We start from the raw sequence: 17,495 nt of genomic DNA on the forward strand, positions 1-17,495 counted from the left end.
CTCACCAGCACACCTAAAACCAGACCCATGCTGGGATGGGTTTGCCCCAAGGGGGTTCCCCGACCCCAGCCCATCCTGACTCCAGCGTGACCATGCCCCACCAGCCTGCCAGCGGTGCAAAGGCTCCGGCTCCCACCGACTACGCCACCCTGCCACCTCCACCACCTTGGACACAGCCAACTACGCCACCCTGCCACCTCCTCCACCTTGGACACAGCCGACTACGCCACCCTGCCACCTCCACCACCTTGGACACAGCCGACTACGCCACCCTGCCACCTCCACCACCTTGGACACAGCCGACTATGCCACCCTGCCACCTCCACCACCTTGGACACAGCCGACTACGCCACCCTGCCACCTCCACCACCTTGGACACAGGTAGGAGCCGACTCGTGAGCCAGCCTGCTGCTGGCGCTGCCATGCTGCTCATTTCACACTTGGTGTCACAAAGACAAATGAAAATGCCGAAAGGCTTCCTTCTGGAGAAGGAAGAGAAAGGTATGTTGGACCGAAGAGACAGGGGAGAGCAACTCTTGCAGAGACAGAGAGCTCTGCAGAAAGCCCTGCTGCCACATCCCTGCCTGGACGCCTTTGCTCCGTGCTGCCGTTCCCTGTGTCCTGCCCAGGCTCCAGGGCAGGCTCTACTAAGATCTTCCTATTCAAAAGGATTACAAATTACTGTCTGATCCGCTAATTAGGAAGGGAAGACGAGTGTGCTTCTGACAGTGATATTTAGCAGCCATTTAGAAATCGCTCTGAAGGCAGCAAGGCGCCGTGCGCACACCGCAGCGAGGAGTCGCAAGCCCAGGACCACCCCGCTGGCCCCACCGCTGGCAGCTCCCTCTCGCCCCGGGAGGCTCTGCCCGACGCCATCCCCAGCTCGCACGGCCCCTGCAGCGAGTCTCGCCCTTCTGCAGAGCCCATCTGGCTCTCAAGGATGTCCCCAGGCCGTTTGGCTCCTAGCCCCGCTGCCATTACTTCATATTTATTTAACAAAATTAAAACCTGCTTAGTGGGGCCAGCCGAAGGCAGGGGAGGCAAAGCGGATCTCCGTGCCGCTGCCCGAGCAGGGCAGCCTGGCGCCGGGCTGGAGGCCACCCACGCTGTCTCAGGGGGACGCAGACCCCCTTCCACGCCGGGGGCCTGGGCAGCGGCACAGCAAGCGCCCCAGACCGCTCACACCACTTCTTGGGGTCCCCCCTCGGCTTCTTCTCCGCGTGGCCACCGGTGGCAGGGAGCTGGCTCCGGCTGGGGGAGGGCTCCGGGGGGAAAGCCCCAGCTGGCACCTGCGTGCCGTGGTGGGACTCCCCGAGAGCCATGGGCGATGCAGACAGGCATGGCCGTACCTCCGAGAGGACCACCCCAGCCCCAAGGCCACCGGCAGCAGCCATGTCTCTGCGCATTTAAGGTGATGTCCATGACAAGACTGCTCCAAACACCTCCTCCAGGCAGTGCCCAGAGCCAAGACACTGCTCCCAGCCAAGGAGGAGCAGCCCAGCTGGCCTCAGCCCCTTCTGAACCCTTGCTGTCTCTAGCAGGGACCCTGCTTCCCAGGTAGCTCCTTACAGGACCGGGCTCCCCTCTCCTGGGCACAAACCCAAGCAGCTCAGCTACCTCCAGAAGCGCTCCACGCTGCGTGCAAAGACTTTCCACGGCAGAGAGAACAAAGAGCCAGAGCTCGAAAACGTGAGCCACATCCTCAGGGCACAAGGGCAGAGATAACCCTGCCCTCCACCCCCTGCCACGACCTTGCTGGGACTTGATGTCTGCAAGACCCACCCTGGACGGTCTCCCACTCGACGTGGCCCCGGGTGCTCTTGGCGTGCCCTCTGGCACAGCCCTGATCCGGCATCATCCAGCCCAGACAGGCAAACACGATGTGAAGGCAGGAGGAGGAGACGGGAAGCCTCAGCGACAGGTACAGGCACCCAGAGAGGAGCAGCTTCGTCACCGAGATGGACCCGGCCAGCTTCAGGAACTATGAGATTGAGTTACAGTGGTATTAATGAATGCTTTCAATTTTAATGAAGTTAATCTACCTATAAAAGATCTTTATGCCCATAAACATATGATCTGAGAGAGAACAGGACTTTCAGCCACATTTTTATGATGTTTGAGCGTGTTTTTTGCAGACACCTATTTCACAGTGATGCCAGCACAGCAGTTGGGAGAAGAGCACCCACTGTCCAAACCACACCTCCAGCGCCGGTTAAATGTGCTCTTGCTCAAGTCGCATGGACTTCTAGAAGAGGCAAGACTTCACGTTTCCATTATGATAAAAGTTAGAAAAACTTTAAATTTCAGTGGAAAAAACCACAGAATCACAGAATCACAGAATGGTAGGGGTTGGAAGGGACCTCTGTGGGTCATCTAGTCCAACCCTCCTGCCCAAGCAGGGTCACCTACAGTAGGCTGTAGAGGACCTTGTCCAGGCGGGTCTTGAATCTCTCCAGAGAAGGAGACTCCACATTTGCCTTTTCTCTGCTGGGGAGCAGATGGTGGAGGTAGAACAAAGAGTTCACGGAAGCGATGACAAGCCCCAGCCCAGTGGAGCACCCAGGCCTGCTGGGGTGTCCCTGTCCCCCCCGTCCCCATCCCGAGTGGAGAGGTCAGCCTGCCAGCCAGGCTCTTGCAGAAGCAGTCGTGTCAGAGCTGGTCTCCAGCCTCCAGCAGGCCCTTGCCTGCTTTGCCAGCAGGGGTTCATCTTTCCAGTGCCTCCAGTTACCCTTGGAGCAGGGTGCAGCTGGCCTGGGTTTGATTCACTGGCTCCTTCCCAGGCTTGGTCTTTTCCATCGCCAGGGAAAACAGGGGAGTCAGAGCCTGCTTCAGACTGGGATGACCTCCTGAGATCCACAGGTTTCGACTTTTTCCTCCCTCCTCCTTGTGCATCCTATGAAATTCCCCCTTCTGAGCAATGCCAGAAAATGAAAATTCCCCTTCTGAGGTCCAGGTGCCGGGGGACACAAAGGCTCCCTAGGGAGCAGTGCCTTGGCCAGGCTGGTCCTCCTTGCCTGGAGGAGAGGACAAGCAGAACCACCCTACACAAAAACATCAAGCTGACCAGAAAGCCATCCTGTCACATCTGCAGAGAGAGGACAGAGCAAGAACGGAACTGGAAATTAAAATGCGTCAAGGAAAATGACAGTCTCTTTGCCGCAGGCGAGGCAGGCTGGGTCTCTGAAGGCTTTTGTGCCGGGCCAGCAGCTGCTCTGAGCATCAGGGAGAGGTAGGAGAGGGATGGACCTGGGGCTCTGCCTGGCTGGCCTTCACACAGCAACCATCTGGGTGCTGCGGAGCCGTGGGGACCTCCTTCAAGGGGTGCCTGGGCTGGGTTCAGAGCAGAGGTGAGTCCTTGCCAACTACAGTAGCGCCTTGGTCTCCCAACATTTTGGCCTTCCAACCAAAAATGCCTCTCCGTCCAGCCCGCCCCATCCTCCAGCAGCATTGCCAAGGGCAGGAGATGCTGTGAATCACAGGAGCCACCAGCAGCATCCATCGCTGCTCCCATCTCGGCTCTGCTCGCCCCTTTGCCAGCAGCTCCCTCACAGCCTGGTTGGGCTAGGGAAACCCTGGGGGTTCCTAATGCCCCTCCTGCACTGGGGCCTCATCACAGGCTGCTACAAGTCACCCTCAGACTCATCCCCACACCAGCACCGAGGCAGGACAGTCCTGCCTGCACCCCCAGGCCAGCCCACCAACGCACAGCCCATCACTCTCCTTGCACCAGGTTCCCTGAAGGCCACGACGTGCTGCAACTTCTCATTGAGAAGGTCCTGGTGTGCCCCATGGTCCCATGCACCCCGCCTTGGGGTCACTTCCCTGCCCAGGGTGGGAAATGTCAAAGCAGCTGCCCTTCTCCCTCCTCTTTTCTCCTGCTGGTTATGTCAGCCCTGGCTTGGAGGTGACACTCTTGGCTGCCATGGTCCATACTGCCTGCTACGGCTGCCGGCAATGGCACTGCTTCTCTCCCAGCCAAGACACCAAACGTGGGCAAGTGTCCTCTGGCGGGAGGGGGACGGAGCCCTGCCCAGGGCAGGCACAGGCTCATGTCTGGAGAGGTGAAGGGCAGCAGCTCCCGAGTGCTCCAGCCAGGAGCCACGGCTGACCGGCCAGCAGCGCTGCGACCAGGCTGAGTGGCGAGGTAGTCAATCCGGCCTCTGGTGGGACACCGGACCAGGCTCCCGCGGGAACAGCCTGAGGACCCGAGCGCTGAGCCTGGTGGACATAAACATCCCTTTGCAGCCCTCTGAGAAAGGGAGGTTACAGCAGCTTTACATCTCCAGTGTGAACCAGCAGATCAGCGTAAACAGGCATTTGTGGAATGGAAATTCCTTTTCTCTTTCTCTGAAATGGTTCGTAGAGACCTTTGCTGCTTCTGCAGCAGACCGAGGCAGTCACCATGAGGGATGCTCCCAGAGCAAACTCCAGATCCACCCCAGACCTGGATGGGAGCTTGGCAGAGGAGCCCTGATGGAGCTACTGGGTGCTTGGTCTGAGCCCGTCCCTGCAGAGGAACTGGAAATGGCTGGAGGATTGGGGATGCCAAACACGTTCTTGGCCGCTGACAAGGGCAAAAATGGCTTGATTGTGTGGGTTTGACATCAAAACCACAAAGCAGGAGTTCCCAAATAGCTACAGCTCATCTTCTTTGGCAAGACCAGTCCAGGAGGGTCAACCAGTCACCACAGGGACACGCAGAACTTCCTGGGGCAGAAATCAACAGCCAGATGCTTAGTGCCTAGGTTGTGATCACCAGTCAGCCAACACGAGAACACCACAGGGTGCTTAGAGAAGAGCTGTGGGACCGAGCAGAAGTGAAGGAGGCCAAGCCAGAGCAGGCCCTGGCTTTCCTCCTCCCCCTGAAATGGCACACGACCAGCAGGAGCAGGGACCTGCATGTCAGCAGGAGGACTAGGGAGACGCGTGCTACCAGGAGTCTCTGCACTTCTGGAGCTGCCCCAGGATGGTTTCATGGATGTTCTGAGGGACAAGGCTCTCCAGGGCCAGTGCAGATGCAGTTTGGGATGTCCATTAATGAGGTTACGAGTCTGACTCAGAGGGACCCCTCCACCCCCAAGTTCACCTTTGGGGCTTCGACTCACAGAGGTCAGCCTCGTGTCCTGCAGCCTGCCTTGCTGCAGCAGGTACCGGATTTGGTCCATTCTTCCCACGGACGTGCAGAGTTGCAGGTGCTGATCCACGCTCAGTTCCTGCCAGCATCGCCTCACTGACCCCTCTCTTGCAGGTCAGCAGGGGCCACCAAAGCCACCAAACCCCACAGCAGAGGAGAGGAGACCTGGTCATCCAGCAAGGAGACCAGGCAGTGCTTCCCGCAGCAGCACACGGAAGGAGAGAGTGAACCAGCCACGACGCATCGCCTGGAAGTGGCTCACCTTCGCTGGGACAAGCGGTGCCACCAAAGTAGGGCTGCCGGGCTCCCCGGGGCTGCAGCAGCACGGAGGCTTTCTCGGCGCGCTGCACAGAACAGGGCGTATCGTCTAATTATATCAGCTCTGTCCCACAAAGAGGAGCTGGGAGATGGGGTGCCCTATTTACCCAGCCCTCCTCCGGTCCTCGGCAGCCGCAGCGCTGGTGCCAGCCTGCCCCTTGCCCGGGTACTGCCACAGCCCCGCGTCCTTCGGCCTCATCGGCTGGAGAAGGGGAGCAGCAGCTCCCCACTGCCTGCAGCCCCACACCCAGCGAGCCTTGCCTGGCACAGCTGCTCCCTGGCTGGATGTTTGCTCCTGGTTTCACAGAATCACACAGAATCCCAGCATGGCAGGGGCTGGCAGGGCCCTCTGTGGGTCACCCAGCCCAACCCCCTGCCCAAGCAGGGTCACCCAGAGCAGGCTGCACAGCACCGCATCCAGGCGGGGCTGGAATATCTCCAGAGAAGGAGACTCCACAGCCCCTCTGGGCAGCCTGGGCCAGGGCTCCGTCACCCTCAGAGGGAAGAAGTTCTTCCTCGGGTTCAGCTGGAGCTTCCTCTGCTTCAGTTTGTGCCCGTTGCCCCTTGTCCTGTCGCTGGGCACCACTGGAAAGAGTCTGGCCCCGTCCTCCTGACCCCCACCCTGCAGACATTTAGAGGCATTTCTAAGGTCCCCTCTCAGCCTTCTCTTCTCCAGGCTGAACAAGCCCAGCTCCCTCAGCCTCTCCTCGTAGGAGAGATGCTCCAGTCCCCTCCTCATCCTCGTAGTCCTCTGCTGGACTCTCTCCAGTAGCTCCTCATCCTTCTTGAAGTGGGGAGCCCAGAACTGGACACAGGACTTCAGATGTGGCCTCACTAGGGCAGAGTAGAGGGGGAGGAGAACCCCGAGGGCTGCAAGAGATCTCCCGCTGCCACCGAGGTCTGAGCGTCAGACTGGGCATGCCGGGGGAAGAAGCTCGTCCTGGACAGCCCAGCACTGCAGCCCCACAAGGGTCCTGGAGTTGGTGGCCTGGGCAGATGTGTCCTCACCACACCATCTTTCATATGCACCCAGGCCAGGAGCCGTCAAGGGGTCTGCAGTGAAGCGACTCCAGCTAGCTCCAAATGGGCGGCACGAACACCCCGAGACCGACGGTGTCCTCACCTCCATGCCCCACCGGGCTGGGCTGGGGCAGCCCTCTCCCTGTCTTGCCTTCCTGCTCTGCTCAGACCCTGCTCCAGGAGGTCTCATCACCTGCAGGGTGGGTCACAGTGAGCCCATCCTGCGGGGCTGTGCCAAGAGACTTTGGGGTGGCTAGAGCCACCAGGAGATATCTGCCATCTCAGGTGGCACAGGACTGAGGGCATCAGGGCTATGCCATGGGCACGGGCAGGGCAGGCAAACACCTGCCCCCGTGCTTGGAGAAGAACTGGAATGAACACACCAACGCCGGGGTTATTCTCCCGCTTTGGGGGTGCCAGGCAAAGGGACCGGGCAGGAGCCAAGGGTGCTCGGAGCTGGCACCGTAGCAGCGCACACAGAGGAGTGGGTGCCGAGGGGTTGGTGGATCCCGTCCAAAGTCCTCCGTTCACCTCCCAGAAACTTCACTGCGCTCTGGAGGTGCCGGGCACAAGCCTCCCTCTCCTCACACGGGACCTCCGGATGCTCCAGGCAGCCGGCAACCTGCCCAAACGGTGCTGGAGACACGGCCCCTCTGACCCCCCCGGGAGCTGGCCTCGGGGACCCCTCGCACAGCCCTGCGCACCCCACCTCAGCCCCGGCTCAGGGACCCCTCGCACAGCCCGGCGCCCCGCGCTGGGGGGGCTTCCCGGAGCGGGCCCCCTGCCAGCTTCACCCCGGGGCAGCCCAGGGGCTGGGGGCGGCCGGACCCCTGCCACCAGCCTGGCGGAGGGGCTGTGGGCCGAGAGCGGCGCAGGAAGCGCTCCTCACCTGACGTTATTTTGGTTGCTAGGTGATTAAATCATCCATCTGCTTATGACAGCCCGGGAGAGCAGTGACTCAGTCCCCCTCGTACAAGACAACAAAGGGTTTTTCAGCTCCAGCCCACCCCCAGCCTGTCCCCGGGTCCGTCGGTGCCGGCGGGACACACCGACGGCCGGGGAGCGGGGCTCCCGCCCGGCACCGCAGCCCAGCACCCCGAGCCGAGCCGCTGCGGGCACCCTCCAGCGCGGTCCCGGCGGACAGGACCCCTGCGTCACCCCGGGGGGCACAGCTGGGTCCCTGCCCCACTCGCCGGAGGGCTTGGTGTTATTGCATCTAGAGCAGCTTTGCGGGATGGGACGAGCCCCACCAGGAGCAACGGGAGGTTTGCTGTTTGAGGGGACCTTAGAAATGCCTACAAATATCTGTAGGGTCGGGGTCAGGAGGACGGGGCCAGACTCTTTTCAGTGGTGCCCAGCGACAGGACAAGGGGCAACGGGCACAAACTGAAGCAGAGGAAGCTCCAGCTGAAGATGAGGAAGAACTTCTTCCCTCTGAGGGTGACAGAGCCCTGGCCCAGGCTGCCCAGGGAGGCTGTGGAGTCTCCTTCTCTGGAGATATTCCAGCCCCGCCTGGACACGGTGCTGTGCAGCCTGCTCTGGGTGACCCTGCTTGGGCAGGGGGTTGGACTGGGTGACCCACAGAGGGCCCTGCCAACCCCTACTATTCTGTGATTCTGTGATTCTGTGATTCTGTTACCCCCCCCGGGGCAGCCCAGCACGCCCAGCGCAGCCGCTCGGGCCCCTTCCCCGTCCCTTCGGCCGCAGGGACGTCGCACGCGGGGGGTGGCTGCGGCCACGCGCTTTGGGAGCAGAGCCCAGGGAAAGCCAGCAGGCTGCTCGGGAGGAGCAAGGCAGAAAGGTAACAGTTTTGGGAGAAAATCACATTTTCATAAAGTGTTTGAAGTCTGTTGGAGGAGGGAAGTGGGAAGGCAGAGAAAGCAGAGCCGCTGTGCGTGTGCGCGTGCCTACGTGAGAGAGTGACAACAGGAGCCTCCCTCCCCGCCGAGAAGAAACCATCTCAGTTTCTCAGCTTTTGGAGAGTGTTGGGACACCGGGAAATCACAGCAATGCCCACAAAATCTGTTCCCAAAGTCCGCTTCTCATCGGCGAGGCTCCGAACCACACGCGGCTGCCGCTCAGACCCCTTGGCTACCAGCCGGCACACACTGAGCCAGGGGGACCAGCTACCGGGCCAGGTGCTGGAGGCTGCCCAGGACCCACACCCCCTGCCCACACTAAAGCTGAAGCCCACCAGGACCAGTGGAAATCTCTCCTCCTTTGCGGGAGCTTCAGTGGCCACACGGAGCTTTGCCGCAGGGATGGAGCTGGGAGGCCGCCCCGGGGGCTGCACACCCCCTGCCCGCGAGACCCCCGGCAGGGTAAGCAGCACCACGCACGGCAGACACGGGGCAAAACCCCGGCAGGGCAGCTGGGAGCTGCCCCAGACGGACTTCCCCACCTCGTGCCACCGCAGGGGAGCAAGGGCAGACCGCTCGCTGCCTGTCACGTCCCTCCCGCCCCACGCACCCTGCACCGACGCAACCACAGCCGCATCCCAAGCCCAGCGCCCAGCATCCCAAGCCCCGGCAGCGGGGCCGCTGGCCTCCCCACTGCTCTCCACAGCCCTCCCGGGTCCCCCGGCAGCTATCACGACTTCTTAGCGCAAAGAGACTCATTAATGAAGTGGAAAAGGAGGAGGAGGAGCAAGCTGAATGGTCTGTCCTAGGGGACAGTACAGTGGGGAGGAGGAGGAGGAGAGCACTCAGCATTGATCTCGGGATATGCAGCCACCAGCAGCAGAGGGACCACTGTCCGGAAAATAACTGGGGGTGGAAGGGACGAGGGGTCCAGCCGGGTGGGAGCAGCAACGGGGGAAGTCAAAGAGGTGTGGGCAGGAGGAGAGCAGGGCAGGGGTGCTGCCTGCAGAGCCACCGTCAGCGCCCCATCCACAGCAACCCCCACCGAGCTGGCAGGAGGCAAAGGGAGGCCTGCAGAGCCGTGGGCAGGTGGGCTGTGTCCCGGGAGATACCCACGGCATCAGAGGAGAAGCCTCCCCAAGGCTATCCGCTCCACCCGTGCCCTGGACCTCGGGTCTCTCCATCCTGCGGGGTGCCATCGCTCCACCCGTGCCCTGGACCTCAGGTTTCTCCATCCTGCGGGATGCCATTGCTCCACCCATGCCCTGGGCCTTGGGTCTCTCCATCCTGCGGGGTGCCATCACTCCACCCATGCCCTGGACCTCGGGTGTCTCCATCCCGTGGGGTGCCATCACTCCACCCATGCCCTGGACCTCAGGTGTCTCCATCCCATGGGGTGCCATGGCTTCGCCGGCGCCCGGGCGCGGTGCTGAGCCTGCAGCTCGCCAGCACCAGCGCTGCCGGAGGGAGGGGGACGGGCTGGGCTGTGTGGGAAGGACGTTGTCCTTTCGCACGTCGGTTCCTGGTTTCCAAGCTGGCTCTGCAAGGGGCTGGCTGCTGCGCTTGGGGGGCTGGGGGAAGCGGGCGCTGGGCTCCTCCTGGCCACCGGCCCCCGGGCAGAGGGCAAGGAGGCCTCGGGAGCGAGTCTGGCTGCGTCACACGTGGGCAGCGCCGGAGGCTGCTGGGGAGCAACGGGAGGGGAAGGTTCCCTCCCCCCAGCTCACAGCTCCAAGGAGTGGAGACATCAGGGTGGCAGGGGCTGCACGGCCAGCAGCTCCGTGACAGCGGCTCCTCCAGCTCCGAAGCCTCATGTCGTTCCTTGGGTCCCCGGCAGCAACTGTTCCCAAACCTAGGGAGCCCCGGTCTGCAGCAGCCCCCCATCCCCACGTCCCACAGAGGGCTCAGAGCCCAGGACCTGAACATGAGGAAGAACTTCTTCCCTCTGAGGGTGACGGAGCACTGGAACAGGCTGCCCAGGGAGGCTGTGGAGTCTCCTTCTCTGGAGATATTCAAGACCCGCTTGGACAAGGTCCTCTACAACCTACTGTAGGTGACCCTGCTTAGGCAGGGGGGTTGGACTAGATGACCCACAGAGGTCCCTTCCAACCCCTACTATTCTGTGATTCTGTGATTCTGTGACCTCGGCTGCTCCTCCACTGCGCCGGGCAGTGGGAGGGCTGCTCTCCTCTGCTCGAGCCCTTCGGGGCTCAGATCCCACGGGCAGACCCATGGCACAGGCTGGGGCCAGGACTCCGGCGCCTGGCCAGCCCCAGCAGACGACCGAAGGGCTCGTCGGGAGCTGAGGTGCCCCAGAGACTTTTACCCGCAGCAAGCAGGGACTAGGCACGGAATCACATCGGTGTTTACGAACTGACAGGCTGAGAAACCCTTTGCGTTTCAGCCAGCTGAAAGGACTCATTGGACTTCGACCTCTTCCCATAACCAGCGTCAACGTCCAGCTGAGACCAAAGGAGGGTGGGTTTCAAAAATGCCAGACTGACCCTTTCTGATCATTTGGAAAATTGCCTTGACTGCTCAGAACACGAAAATCGCTGGAAAAAAGGACCTTGTCCCTTAAACTGTGTCCTCTCGGTCCCACCACCAGCCCCGAGTCCCGGCCGCCCCGGCAGATCTGCCCCAGGAGGAAGGTCCCCGGGGTCCAGGCTGCTCCTGCCAGGCTCGGCGCTGCCCGGGGTCTCGCCAGGAGCTGACGAGAGGCACCCCTGCCCCTGCAGTTTGGGTCCAACCGAGCGCGGGTGCAGGGCAGCAGGTCCCAGCGGGCACGGGCGATGAACGCCTGGCTGAGGTGCCCAGCTCAAGGACTTGCCCGAGATCACGAAGCCCCAGCCGAGCTGCCGGAGCAGCCATCCCCTCGCGCCTCTCTGCCATGGGAGGGATTAATGGGACGATGGAAACGGCGAGGGAGTGTCAACTTCATTCCCGCAGCGAAGAAACTGTGCCATTAAAATCCTCTCTCCTATGACACACGCTGAGCCTATTTCAGTAATAGTTTGGCAGGGGAATAACATTACTGAGCCTATAAATACCTCGTGGGGTGCTGCTCTGCTGATGGAGCAGTAGGACGTGGCCCTTGCCCACCATGCTGCTGGCCCCAGCAGCCTCCCAGTGAAGGCATGGCCACCACCACCACCGGAGCCGGCAGCTGCCTGGCCCTGCCCCAAGGGTGGAGGACAGAAGGACAGGTTATGGTAGGGCTGTCCTGGTGAAGGCATGGCCATCACCATCACTGGAGCCAGCAGCTGCCTGGTCCTGCCCCAAGGGTGAAGAACAGAAGGACGGGTTATGGCAGGGCTGTCCTGGTGAAGGCATGGCCATCACCATCACTGGAGCCAGCAGCTGCCTGGTCCTGCCCCAAGGGTGAAGGACAGAAGGACACGTTATGGTAGGGCTGTCCTGGTGAAGGCATGGCCATCACCATCACTGGAGCCAGCAGCTGCCTGGTCCTGCCCCAAGGGTGAAGAACAGAAGGACGGGTTATGGCAGGGCTGTCCTGGTGAAGGCATGGCCATCACCATCACTGGAGCCAGCAGCTGCCTGGTCCTGCCCCAAGGGTGAAGGACAGAAGGACACGTTATGGCAGGGCTGTCCTGGTGAAGGCATGGCCACCACCACCACCGGAGCCGGCAACTGCCTGGCCCTGCCCCAAGGGTGAAGGACAGAAGGACAGGTCATAACCTGTCCCGGGGCAGCCCCCGAGGAGAACGAGTGGCTGGGAGAGGACCATGGCCGATGGGAATGGAGCAAGAGCTCTGTAAGCCCTGGAGACACCAGAGGGGATGGAGCTGAGCCAGGGCGAGGACGGAGGTAAGAACATGGTGGAAAGCATTAGCACGCAGACGATGTTTCCAAAGCAAACTGCGAGGCTCCCTGTGGCTGCAGCTGAGGACTTTGCTCTGACTCGAACCAGCTTGACACGCACACCCAGCCCGTCCCCATCCTCCCCTTGGGGCACCCCAGGCGCAGAAGGGAGGTCTCACACGAGGGGAGGTCGCAGCAGAGGCTCCGCAGGGCATGAGCTGACACCCTGAAACATCCCGGGGACGTTCGCCCCGCGTTCTTCCCAGCCTACCTGGCACGGAGGGAAGCTGCTCCCTGCGAAGCCCTGGCCATCAGCTGGGCCACCCCGGGCACCGAACGCGAGAAACCAACGACCCACCCCTGGTGCCAGCTCTTCAACCAAGGCTGTGAGGCAACGTGGGTGAAGAAAACACCCGGCCGCACTGAGAGGGACGGCAAACGGAGGGGCAGAGGTGGGGAGAGGGTTGGTACTGCACAGCGAGGGGAACGGCTGGAGCTGCGGCGCTGTCACGCGTTTGCCATCTCGCAAGGGACACCGTGTGGGTGGCCTCCGTCCTGCCGAGACACACTGAGACAAATGGCTGAGGGACGTGGACTTGAGGTAAGGGGACTTCCATGACGCTCGTCGTGGGTCTCACGCTGCTCCTCCCGAGCGCAGAGCTAAGCCAGTGCTGAGCAGCTTGAACTCTCCTGCCTTGCACGTATTCCATACCCGCACCGAGTTGCCACCGACCTTCCCCGCTCACAGCCCAGACCTCAGCCCACCTGCAAGTGCCAACACCATTCCCCAAAGCTCCTGGGTCCCTCCCGCAGAGAGAGCCCCACCAAGCCCTCACCAACGCGTCTCCGGGCAGCACGGGAGGTAAAGGGGGACACCAAACCCGAAGGCAGCTGCTGGCGGCCTGAGGGAACGGGGTGTCTGGAAGCGGGGTGCAGAAGGGTCCGCGCTCCCCGGGGAAGGCGGGAGCCAGACCCGGGGGACATCCGGACGCTCCTGCAGCCGGGTCCTGCAGCCGGCAGAGTGTGGGTGCCCAGAGGGCAGAAAACCACCCAGACGGCCGCGACAGCTCTGGCAGTTGGATGATGCCTCGGCCAAGCGGGCTGCAAGCTGCAGCGAGGCTCTCGGGAGCAGTGATTCTCCTGACAGCCCGCGGCCCGAACCCCGCAGCCGCCGGCGCTGGGAAAGGCGGACAGCCGTGAGAGCCTGCCCGAGCGCAGCCGGAGCTGGCACGTCAGCGTGCGGCCTCACGGGAGCCTTCCCTGTGCAACGTCTTCGCAAGCAAGAAGGGGCTCGGGGCTGTCCCTCCTGCACACACAGCCCCGTGACGCGGGGTCACACCAGAGGCCCACCAGGAACGCTGACTGCCCTGTGGTTCTTCTAGCCAGAGACGCTACCCACGGCGGAACGCGGCGACGCGCCCGGGCAGGACACGCCAGCAGACACGAGGTGTGAAACACGGATCATCTTCCGCCGTTCTTCCGCCACAGACAGCAGGACACGCCACGTCCACGCCGCGAGAGGCTGGTGCAAACCTCAGTGTCAGCAACGCTTCGCTGCCGCGGAGCCGGCTTGCAGCACGACACCGCGCCTCAAACGGCCGCTCGTGCCGAGGGCTTCCCTCGCATCCCCAAGCAGCGGCGCTGAACATTCACTTCTTGCATAAACCTAAAAACACATGTTTTAAGCCTAAAAACGCAGTTTATGCAGCATAAACCTAAAAACACCCCCCCCCCCCAACATGAAGAATAGCCAAGTGCTCAAACAGCTGCCTCCAGTCACCCCAGCTGTGGCCGGCGGTCTGCCCGCGACCCCGCTGCTTCCAGTAAGCACGGACTGGAGCCCCCCCCTCAAACGCAGTCTCCTCCCTGGCAGGGTGGGCGACGTCCGAGCCCGACCTCGGGTGACTCCGCACCCCTCACCATGGCCGGGAGCCCCAAAAGGCCGCCCAGGGCGGCGGAGCCCGCTGCCTCCAGCCCCCGGCACAGCTGGCCAGAGCGCTCGGCCGGCTGCGGCTCGCGCCCCGGCTGCAACGGATCCAGGCTGGAAGGCGGCGAGCAGAAAAACCACGCTCCGAGCTCAAAATGAGCACCTTGAACCCCGTCCAAAAGCAAATGGGAAGCCGGCGCAGCTTCTGGCAACCAGGTGCTGCCTCGCCTGTAGCCGCCGCCGCTGACAGCTTCGGCTTGAGCCGTGGGCCACGAAGCCAGGGACGCCGGCGGCACGGGGGTCCTCAAGGGACAGCTTCTCGGAGGCTGCTCCGCTCCTCTGCGGAGGGCGAAGGGACGATGCGGGCGCCGAGGCGGGCAGATCCGGGGCTATTTATCTCCGCCGCGGGCTCAGCGCCGGGGAGAAGCCCGGCTGCGGACGGATTCGAGGGGACACGGCGTCTTCGTTTCCAGCCGCGCTGCGCGGCTGTTACCCAGACGGGAAATAAAGCCTCATTTTTCATGCAAAGATGCACAGTGGTTAACACGAGGAAAGCTTGCCTGGGAGGCGTGCAGGTATCAAACCAATTTCAGAATGGGTCTCCAGTTCCTATTGATGTTTATTTGATTTACATTTTTTTTTCCCCCCCGGCTTGCCAGGCGTTTCTGCTCTAATTGGGGCCGGTGCCGCTGGGCCGGCGCGAGGGTGTGAGGAGGTGCAGAGGTCTCCTGCTGCGGAGGGGCACGTTTGCCTTGAGCTGCTCTGCTCCTTCGCCGCTCGCAGCCGTGCTTCCGACCGTACCGGTACGTCACGTACGGCGAGAGGACCGCGGGAGCCGAGCTGCTGCGGAGAGCGGCGCTGGGCTTGCACGCGCCAGCTGCCGAGCCCAGCTTTGGACAAACCCCCATTTTCCTGCCGGCGTGAGAAGCAGCCCCGTGTCTGGGGAGCAGGAGCGGCAGCTCCGACCAGGCGTCAGCTTCCCGCAGAAAGCCTCTGGCCTGGCTCCGCTTGGTGCTTCGGAGGAGAAGCAGTCGGAGGCGGATTCGCGAGGCTCCGAGAGTCCATTTTGCAGGAAGCCCTCCGAGATGCCCGGGTCCTGCGGGCTGCCAGCCCCCGCGCGTCTGCACGCACGCGTCTGCCCGCCGGCCCGACACCGGGATGGTGGCACGGTGTCGGGGAGGTCGCCGAGGTTCAGGTCCTCGCTTGGTGCCGAACTCCAGCCGAAACGATGGCAACAAGGCTCTAAATCCCGCTCCTGCCTGGGCCCCACGCTGGACGGCGGCTCGCTAACGGCATCGCGGCCACGGCTGCGGGAGGGTCCCTTGGGTGGCATCGCTCTCATCGGGGGGGATTGGTGTGGGGGGGGACACTTGCCTGCCCCTCCAGAAGTCTACGGCAGTCAGTCTAACCACCCGACCCCCTGATGTACGCCGGGGGGGGCACGCAGGGAGCCTGCCCGCTGCACCCACAGGGAAACCGGGCACTGCCCGCCACCCCCACCGCGCCCAGCCCCTCCAGCTGGGGTCCAGCGCGAAGCGGGAGCCCCCGCATCCAGCCCAGCCCCAGCGGGGGGAGGCTCAGGGCCGCAGGGCACGGCGAGGGGGACACCGAGGGTCTGGGGGGGGGCTCTGCCTCCCCCTCCTCCGGGGTCCGCAGCCGGGGCGGGCCGGGCTCAGAGCCGCTCGGGGTGGGCGGCGGGGGGGAGCCGGCAGCCCCCCTCCCTCCCGCGCCCCCCCGAGCCCCGCACCCGCTCCCGCCATCCCACTCGCGTGCTCCCCGCACACACCCACAGCCCCCAGCACCACCCCCCCCAGCCCCGCATCGCGGCACCCCTCACCTACCGATGCACACGCGCGCCCGCGCCACGCGCGCCCGGCGCCGCGCACCACGCACGCGCGCCCACACGCACCGACACGCACCCGCGCGGGGCCGGGCTCGCTCCCACGCGCGGGCCCGCGGCGGCTGGCGCGCGCGCGGAATCGGGGGCACGCGCGGCCCCGCCGTGGGTCCCGCACGCGGGGGCACGCGCCGGCCCCGCAGCCCCACGCCCACCGCGCGCGCTGTGGCCCCCGGGCAGCCGGCCTCGCTGCGGCGCTCCCGGCCTGCGCGCGGACACGCGTGGGGTGCGGGGGGACACGCCCCCCCCCCCCCGTGGGTACAAACACACTGAGCCCGACCGCGCCGCAGCCCCTGAACTCCTCGTTGCCCGGCCCCCGCACCACCCAGCTCAGCCCCGCACCATCCTGCTCAGCCCCGCACCACCCAGCCCGGCCCCGCATCGTCCAGCCTGGCCCCGCATCGTCCAGCCCGGCCCCAGCACCGTGCTTCCCCACGCCCCGCACCATCCAAAGCCCCGCACCGTCCAGCGCAGCTCCGCACCATCCAGCCTGGCCCCAGCATCACCGACCCCGTCCCCCCCCACCCCCTAACGCCCCGCACAGTCCAGCGCAGCCCCGCACCCCCCCCCCGTCCCGGCCCCGCACCACCCTCCCGGGCTGCCCCTCCCCTCCCGCCCCGCTCCCGCACCCCCCCCCCCCCCCCAGCCCCTCCGCAGCCCCCCGCGCCCTCCCGCTCACCTCGGTCCCTCGGCGGGGCAGCGCCCGCTCCTCGCAGCTCCCCGGCGGCGGCGGGGGGGGGGACACGGACCCGGCGGGGGGCCCGGCTCGGCTCGGCCCGGCCCGGCCCGGCCCCTATGCGGAGGCTCCGGCAGCCCCGAGGCGATGCCCATTCATTCGGCTTGGCCCCCCCGCAGCCCGCCCGCCGCCCCCCGCTTCGCCCCTGGATGGAGGTGGCTGGGGATGCTGCAGCGGTACCCGGAGCCCCCGGAGAGCACAGCGCGGAGGGGAGGGAGCGAGGGAGAGGAGGGAGGGAGGGAGAGGAGGAGGAAGGAGAGCAGAAGGAGGGAAGAGAGGGAGACGGCTGGCCCCAAAACCAGAGCTGGATCCGGAGGAGACTCTAGGATTTCTGCAGGGAAATCAGGGCGGGGAGGGGACCGGGGCCGGCACGGCACCCTCCACCCAGCCCGGCATGGCACCCCCCACCCAGCCCACCCCGGCACCCTCCACCCAGACCACCCTGGCATTCTTCATCCAGACCACCCTGGCACCCTTCATCCAGACCACCCTGGAATCCTCCATCCAGCCCACCCTGACACACCCCACCCATCCCACCCTGGCATCCTCCATCCAGCCCAGCCCAGCATCCTCCATCCAGCCTGACCCAGCACCCTCCATCCAGCCCGGCGTGGTACCCCCCACCCAGCCCACCTTGCACCCTCCACCCAGCCTGGCTTCCATCCTCCATCCAGCCCAGCCCAGTACCCCCCACCCAGCCCACCCTGGCACCCTCCATCCAGCCCAGCCCAGCACCCAGGGGTGCTGCGAGGGTGGCGAGGGCGAGCAAAGGTCTGGGGAATGCA

The 17,495-nt window shown here is 64.2% G+C and overlaps 1 protein-coding gene across 5 annotated transcripts in view; it reads right to left on the minus strand.

Moving 5' to 3' along the window:
• Positions 1 to 16,939, minus strand: part of DLGAP4 (DLG associated protein 4) — a 189,482-nt gene extending 172,543 nt beyond the window's left edge. For 3 of the 5 annotated variants that reach the window (XM_075438653.1, XM_075438654.1, XM_075438652.1), the window contains exon 1: positions 16,654 to 16,939. The gene's annotated coding sequence lies outside the window, so the exon portion shown is untranslated. The remainder of the gene's footprint in view (positions 1 to 16,653) is intronic. The other 2 variants (XM_075438657.1, XM_075438656.1) reach the window with 1 other exon arrangement.
• Positions 16,940 to 17,495: the final 556 nt, after the last annotated feature.

Source organism: Opisthocomus hoazin, chromosome 18, assembly GCF_030867145.1.
Source record: "Opisthocomus hoazin isolate bOpiHoa1 chromosome 18, bOpiHoa1.hap1, whole genome shotgun sequence".
NCBI lineage: Eukaryota > Metazoa > Chordata > Aves > Opisthocomiformes > Opisthocomidae > Opisthocomus > Opisthocomus hoazin.